Source organism: Balaenoptera borealis (assembly GCF_965194805.1).
Source record: "Balaenoptera borealis genome assembly, chromosome: 8".
NCBI lineage: Eukaryota > Metazoa > Chordata > Mammalia > Artiodactyla > Balaenopteridae > Balaenoptera > Balaenoptera borealis.
Window position 1 is genome coordinate 39750829 of NC_138865.1, and position 8325 is coordinate 39759153.

The window sequence follows — 8325 nt, forward strand, 5'->3', positions numbered from 1 at the left end:
TCGCTTAGATTTGCTTAAAGGACTCAGGTCTGAGCGCAATCCAATCGGAACTGGCCTTTCTTTTTTTTTTTTAAACATCTTTATTGGAGTATAATTGCTTTACAATGGTGTGTTAGTTTCTGCTTTATAACAAAGTGAATCAGTTATACATATACATATGTTCCCATATCTCTTCCCTCTTACATCTCCCTCCCTCCCACCCTTCCTATCCCACCCCTCTAGGTGGTCACAAAGCACCAAGCTGATCTCCCTGTGCTATGCGGCTGCTTCCCACTAGCTATCTATTTTACATTTGGTAGTGTATATATGTCCATGACACTCTCTCACCCTGTCACATCTTACCCTTCCCCCTCCCCATATCCTCAAGTCCATTCTCTAGTAGGTCTGTGTCTTTATTCCCGTCTTGCCACTAGGTTCTTCATGACCTTTTTTTTTTCCCTTAGATTCCATATATATGTGTTAGCATACTGTATTTGTTTTTCTCTTTCTGACTTACTGCACTCTGTATGACAGACTCTAACTCCATCCACCTCACTACAAATACCTCTATTTCATTTCTTTTTATGGCTGAATAATATTCCATTTTATATATGTGCCACATCTTCTTTATCCATTCATCCGTTGATGGACACTTAGGTTGCTTCCATGTCCTGGCTATTGTAAATAGAGCTGCAATGAACATTTTGGTACATGACTCTTTTTGAATTATGGTTTTCTCAGGGTATATGCCCAGTAGTGGGATTGCTGGGTCGTATGGTAGTTCTAATTTTAGTTTTTTAAGGAACCTCCTGAATTTCTCCAAGTCTTCAGAGATTGTTGAACTGGGAAGAGAAGGGAGATGGGGAAAGATGTGGAAGGAGGCAGCACCTGGAAAGGTTATGAGAAGTCCAAGTGGGAAATGAGGGAAGGAGGGAAAGGGGAAGGACGCAAAGAAAAATAGTTCATCGTCTGTCTTCTCTGAAGTCCCGACAGGGACAGATTCCCTTACTCATCACTTATGCAGGCTCAGGGCAGCGCAAGAGGGAAAGGTCAGGAGTTTGGGGCAAGTGGGAAGATGTCTGCAGATGATATCGAAAAGATGGATTGGATGCAGGCTTGGCAGGAAACATCTAGCTTGGAAATAGTGATTTTTGAGAAATTCAAAAATAAAACACTTTCATGCATAATAGTATAAGAAATATATGCAGTGAAATGCGCAATGAAACCAACCTCCATACTCCTTTATACTTGAGCTGACAGAGTGATCTTATCACCTCCTTGCATCAGAAGTCTGATAGCTCATTCACTTCTGGTATTGTGGCCCAATTCCAGTACAGGTAATTATACTCTCTTACCTAACTCCTCCTGGAACATCTATTAAGTATGTTTCCCATCCCTTCTGGCCCCTGGTTATCCCTTATTCCAAATCTCTGGTACCCAAGGGATGGTGAGCCATGGTAAGCAGTATTTGTCATATACCTTGAGATCTCTGAATGAGAAGTGCTGTAAAAGTGCAAACTGCAAGAGCAGGCCAGCACTCCTCAAGCAGTCCGATTCATTTCCCCTTACATATATCTCTCCTCCTTATTTGCAAGTCTCTCACATTTATCTTGATCCTTTCCCACTTCCTTAACTGTAAGCATCTTGAGAAAAAGGAGTAGGTCTTCTCTTTCTCTGGTAGCTTCCAGCAAATTATAAATATACCACGAAGCTTGGTGACAGATTACTTAATCACTCGATCACAAAGCTGCAGCCGAGTCCTCTTAAGGCCTGTCAGAAACTCATACTCCAGAACCTCCCTCACCAAGTCTGCTTTACAACTTATCTAAACTAAAATAGCTGTTAAAAATCATTTTCCCTGTCTATCTGACATGAAAAAAAACTATACGGTAAAGAGGCAAATATGGAAAGGTGAATAAGGTGAGCAAGATATGGACGGGAGAGCCCATAAAAGGTGCCACTTAGTAGGTACTTATAAACATTCCTGAATGGGCATTTACACCCATGAATGAATGAAACAATCAATCAATCGATTGAAGTTTAAACTTAGGGCCCTTTGTGGTTACAGTGACAGATACTCAGTTAGATCAAGAGCATAGGAGAAAATGCATTGGGTCTCAGTTCAGAACCTAGGGAAAGTCATACCCCCAGGCTACACTCAGGGCAGGTGTTTGCAGCTGGGCCTCAGGAGCGAAGGGAACCAAGCACACTCGGGCCATCTTTCAACTCTATTTGCCTCCACAGATCATTTTTTTTCTTTTGTTGACTCTCTAGACAAGGTCTCTAAGAGCTCCCAGATGTTATACCTACAGTTCACTCACGGCCTGGAGAGAGACAGATCCTAAAATGAGTCCCAAGTCCAAATGACCTAGGAAGGCCCTCCTTGGTCTGGCGAGGGTCAGGTGTCCACCCCAGGACCATAGGATGTCATCATCAGGAGAGTGTGAAGTGGGGAGATAGGCCGGGGGTGCTCTGGGGTGTGTAACCCCAAAGGTCAAGCAAAGAGCTAATAATGGACTAAACAGAGGCTATAAGACTATGTAGAATCGCGTGCATTCTAGCCTAAATATCCGGTCATGTCAGGTGGAATAAAGAAATGTCAGTGGCCTGACCTTGTCTCTGTCACCCCTAGAAAGCCACCCCTAATGCTAGATGGGGAGCACTGAGACCCCAGCCCACTCCCCAGCCACAGCCACCAGCAGCCTGTGTGGGATGCTGGAGGACCTCCAGCGCTCGCCTAAGGGCCTTCCCAGATGCTTGGGTTTGTGCTCATGCCTGGAAAATCCATCTGCCAGGCCTCATGCTTCTCAGCGTGAGGTGAGGAGTGAAGGAGAGAAGAAAGGACAGACACAGGGACATGGATGGGAGGACAGCGAAGGGGGGTGGGGTGTTGGCATGGAAGACAGAGAGGGTCAATTCGCTGCGGGCCCAGGAAAGATCACCTCTTTGGGTTCATTTTAGCCCTGTGGCTCCCAGACCTTCTTGGAGCGTTGAAGCCCTGGTCCCAAGGCAGGCCACCCCGCCAGGAGGGAGGCAGTGAGATAAGCAGGAAGGACCCGGCTTTTCACCCGGCTCTCAGCAAGTCACTTCCATCCTTAGCGTCAGTTCCCTGCTTTGTAAAACTGTGGACTGGTCCATGTGTTTGGCATGGTATCTTCTCTCTCCGCAGCTAGTGCTTTTATCCCTGTGATGACAGCCGACCTAGGCAGGGGGAAAGATCAATAAATTAACAGGTAGCATTGCAACAAGAGACAAGCAAGCTGGCAGGCAATCTTTTCAACATCTTCTGAAGTCCCATTAAAATCTACTCTGCTCCTGCCTCCGGCTAGCAAATTCTGACCCAATCTCACCATCATCCCATAACTGTGACTTTCTTACCTTGATAAGAGTCAAGAATTTTGAGGCGTTTACACAAACACTGCAATGATTTTGGTTTCACGAGCTGAAGTATAAAAGGCATTGGTCCCACGGTGATTAACTGGGGTTTTATAGGCAGTGTTTCAAACCAGCGCTGGGCAGCATGCCTTCAGTTACTGCAGTTATGATTTCATTAGCTTCTCTGATAAATAATGCAGTGACTTTAATGATGCATTTCCTCTTTTAAAAGAAAAGAACCCACAATGGAAACTCCATTTCATAAAGCAAGGAAGAACAATGACTTGTTTAATTTTTATTACTTTTAAATGAATCTGTAAGGGTTTAATAAGTGGAAACCACTTTCTGAGGAAAAAAAATTTAAAAAGGAAAGAAAAAGTTTAACCTGTTTAAAAGGCACAATCATTTCTGGGTGAGCGCAGGATGGATATAGGTCAAGAAGCAGAATGAAAGCCCCACCTTCCTCAACTGAGCACTTTCTAGATCACAAAAGGAAAATGGTCCTGCCAAATTAAAACCCTCCATAACAATAAAACCTGATTTAATGCAGTCATTATTTTTCCATTAAATCTGAATATCATCTAATACATGGATGTTATTTTAAACCTACCACACTAATGCAAATCCAGCATTACCTGTAAATCAGACCTAAAGTTTCCATCAGTTGTCATTATCGCTATTGACAATCTCAATACTTCATCCCCAAGGACACCATCTCCTCAACCCCTGACTCCAAAGATGGGGTAGGGAAAGAATAAAGGAGATGTATTTTAATTTCAAACAGGGAGCTGCTTACTGAAGTGTAGAGGTTGGGTCAGTAACACTCTGGAGGTCTCAGCTGAATTTGGTTCAACATGTAACCCTTGCTTCCCCAGGCCACACTAGGCTGGCAAAAAATTCAAGGCTTGGGTTAGGAGCAACCAGGAAAAGAGGAAACTCTCTTAAGTTTATAAAGCAGAGTGTATTGGTGACACAGGGGATGGAAGAGAATGGAAGAGCTGAGAAGCCCAAGGGAGATGGTGGTGCAACCCAGAGATTGGGAACCACAGGGAGATGCTGCCACACCTTGGCTGGAGGGACCAGCTGAAGTGGTACCAGGACCCATGGGGCAGGGATGCTGAGAGCATTCTGGACCCACAGCAGGCCTAGAATGACACAGTGGGATTTGGGGCCATGGACTCAGAGGAGACACCACTGTTGCTGGATGCTGCCTGAGGCATACAGTGGGGGGAGATACGTTGGCTTCTCCCTTTTTTCTACCCTCCCATCTCCTGCCAGCACCTCCCATCGGCAAATCCAGCTGGAAGACAAGTGACCTCGGAGCCTGGGAAAGGCAGCCTCTGGACATCTGTCCTCTTGCGATGCAGAGCAATAGAAGGATGAGGAAAGAGGGGGAGGACAAACAGGCCCAGAGCTGGCAGAGGTTACAACTATATGAGTTTTTGAGGTCTGCCTCCCCAGGCTGGGCTGTTCCAATCCCTGCCTCAAATCCCACCACAGACCCCTGCTGAGAGCTACAGAAGTCTGAGGAGGGCTTTGCTCTGCAGTGTGATAGTTTTTTTAATCAACCTTAAATGACCAGACCTCCACGTGCAACAGTCCCTTCAACCCAGTCTGTGGGGTGGTGGGCGTCACGGTCCACTCGCCAGCATCTAGCGCACCCTCTGTGGAGAAGGCGTGAGGTCTGAGAGGGGTTATGTCCACCCCCAGCTCCATCACAGCGACTGGTTCAGAGACGGGCCCAGGCAGGTCAGAGCAAGGCATCACTCTCATCACAGGGACTGATTCAGAACGAACTGGTGTCCTAAGTGGACATTTGTTTTGCAAATGGAGGAAAGAAAAGCTATGGATGAGGAAGCATGTGGCCCCAGGAAGCAACCGATGTCGGAGACCTGGCTACCAGCCTGAGGACGACGCAGCCACCCCACCTCAGAGCTTTACAATGACGGGAGACAACAAATTCTCTTATGGTTTAAACCATTTGAGTCTTCTGTTGCTTATAACAAGAGTCCTAACTGAGATAGGGAAACAGTCGCTTCTTCAAATGTTTGGCACATGGTAGATGTGAATAAACCGGTGCTTGCTGTTATTTTCTTATATAGCTATTGAGGATCATATACCAGGCTCCCTGGGAACTGGGGTGACGGTGATCTGGCTCTCCCTGCACGACATCGTCTTACATGGGATTCCCAATACTTATGACCTGCACTAAACCTGTCTCCAACACAGGGCGCACATCTCACCAGTCCTCTCCACTGCAGGTGCGTTTCCTAACTTCCAGCGGCCCCAGATTGCCGCACCATGCCCCCCTCCCTGCCACCTGAAGGATCTGAAGCCTCCGCTCACCTTCTTTGTTCAAAGGGTTCTGAGCGTCTAATTGTTAACTGTTTCTCCTGGTGACAAGGGAGAAGTCATAAATCACAGCCTTTCTGGGTTAAAAAGATTGGGCTCACCCATGAATCTCCTCTTGTGGCATCCTTCCTATGAGTCAGGCACCCTGAAGGGTGCCAAGAATAAATTAGCCACAACCAGAAGTTGTAGGCAGAAGCTTTCCCATAACAGAAACTCATTTGCCTCGGCTTTCACAATCATAGGTAGAGGACTCAGTGGCAGGCTTCAAGAGCATAAATTTGAGAAATAAACAGAAAATAGCTGCAAGAAAATTTTATTTGGATAGATGGCTTAAACGAGGCTGTGTTTCATTGAGTGTGAGAGATATAAGCACGTGATAACCGATGACATCACGTGAATAAAATGTCTAGAGACAGGGTCTACTTGGATGTCATAGTGGATGCTTCTCTAGGGAAGTGGTTCCCAATTGGGGGGCAATTTGTTGGGGGGCATTTGGCAATGTCTGGATACATTTATGGTTCTCACAACTTGGGCTGGGGGTATTACAGACATCTAGTGGGTAAAATCCAGGAATGCCACTAAACATCCTACAACGCACAAGACAGAGAATTATGCACAACAAAGAATTATCCAGCTTACAATGTCCATAGTGTCAAGGTTAAGAAACCCTGCTCTACGTTTTAAAGCCATAAGTAAACACAGAAGAAAAACCAATCAGATTACATTGTTCATTCCAATAGATTTTGGAGTACGCTTAATTTTGGCTTATTTTTGGTCGCAAGGTATAGGCAATCTTACAATTTTTTCCTTCCTTTCTATTTATTATACATTTAATTTCTTTATATTGCCATACTACTCTGGCTAGGTTATAGGGCACATTAGAGAAAAAAGTAACAATTGCTTACACCCTTTCTTCTTTCCTTCCTCACCGTTGAGTATGAGATTTGTTGAAAGCTTTTTGTAGTTACCTATTATGAGGTAGAAAAGTTTCATTCTTTAGCTTGCTAAAGGTTTCTATCATGAATGGATGTTAAATTTTATCAAGTGTTTTTTTCTACATCCACAGAGATGATCAAATAGTTTTGCCCTTTCTGCTATTAATGTAGTGAATTACATTAATAAATTTTTAACATCAAACCAAACTTTCATGCCTATCATAGACTAAATTTGGTCATGAGATATTGTGCTTTTATGTATGTTGGATTCAGTTTGCCAGTATTTTGCAAAAGAATTTCAGTATCTGTATTCAGGAGTGAGAATAGCCTGTGCTTTTCCTTTCTTTTAATTCCTTTTCTGATGTGGGATCAAAATTATGCTAGCCTCTTTAAATGAGTCGAGGAGTACTCTCATTTCTATATTCTTTGGAAAAGTTCACGTAAGATTGAAATTTTCCATTCCTCGAGTGTTAGGGAGAACTTCCCTGTATAATCATCTAGGCATGCTGCTTTCTTTAAAGTGAAGATTTTTAAACTATCAGTTAATAGTTATAGGACTATTCCTGTTTTCCATTCCTTCTTGAATCTTCTGCAATAAGTTACATATATATTTTTAAGGATTTGTTCACTTCACCTAACTTTTTAACTTCTTTTGTCATAAAGTTGGTTCATAATAATTTCTCATTATTTTTTAAATCTCTGACACATCTGTAATATCTTCTTTTTTCATATTTTGTTTGTTTAGCTTATTCCTTTCTTTCTTGTTCCTCTTGCTGAAGTTTTGTCAATCTTATTAGTATTTACAAAGAATCCTGTTTTGGCCTTCTTGATTCTGCCTGTCTGTCTGTGTTTTCAATTTATATTTCTACTGTCTTTAGGTTTATTCTATTATTCTTGTCCTAATTTCTTAAGCTGAATGCTTACCTTATTAATTTTTAGCCATTTTTTCTTAAATGCAAATATATGGCTTTAAATTTACCTCCAAATCCTAGTTTAGCTGCATCTTATAAGCTTCAATTTTCTTTTTTAAGAGTATTAGTCATTTTTTATTTTTATTTATTTATTTATTTATTTATTTTTTTGGCTGTGCTGGGTCTTCGTTATTGTGCGAGGGCTTTCTCTAGTTGTGGCAAGCGGGGGCCACTCTTCATCGCGGTGCGCGGGCCTCTCACTATCGCGGCCTCTATTGTTGCGAAGCACAGGCTCCAGACGCGCAGGCTCAGTAATTGTGGCTCACGGGCCCAGTTGCTCCGCGGCATGTGGGATCTTCCCAGACCAGGGCTCGTACCCTTGTCCCCTGCATTGGCAGGCAGATTCTCAACCACTGCGCCACCAGGGAAGCCCAGCTTCAATATTTTTACTAATGTTTTGTTCCATATACATTCTTACTTATATCATGATTCCTTTTTTACTCATGGGTTAATTAGTAATTTTTTTAAAATTCCACACTTATGAGTTTTCCTACCCATCTTTTTTGTGTATAAACAGATAACAAAAACATTTATTTTGTGGTCAGATAGCATGCTCTATATGTTGTCAGTCTTGAAATTTGTTAAGATGTGTTTTGTGGTCTATTAGGTGATTATTTTTCACAGATTATTCATATGTGCATTAAAAAATGTGTGTTTTGGAGTTAATTATAAAATTTGATCAAGTTTAATTGTACTATTCAAACATTCTATGT

The 8325-nt window shown here is 42.9% G+C and overlaps 1 long non-coding RNA gene across 1 annotated transcript; it reads right to left on the bottom strand.

Annotated features, from left to right (window-relative positions):
* Nucleotides 1-338: 338 nt before the first annotated feature.
* Nucleotides 339-7659, bottom strand: LOC309633040. The gene is made up of 2 exons (XR_014247267.1): nucleotides 7271-7659; nucleotides 339-5529 (listed from the first exon to the last, which is right to left on the bottom strand). It is a non-coding gene; the product is annotated as an uncharacterized lncRNA (long non-coding RNA).
* Nucleotides 7660-8325: the final 666 nt, after the last annotated feature.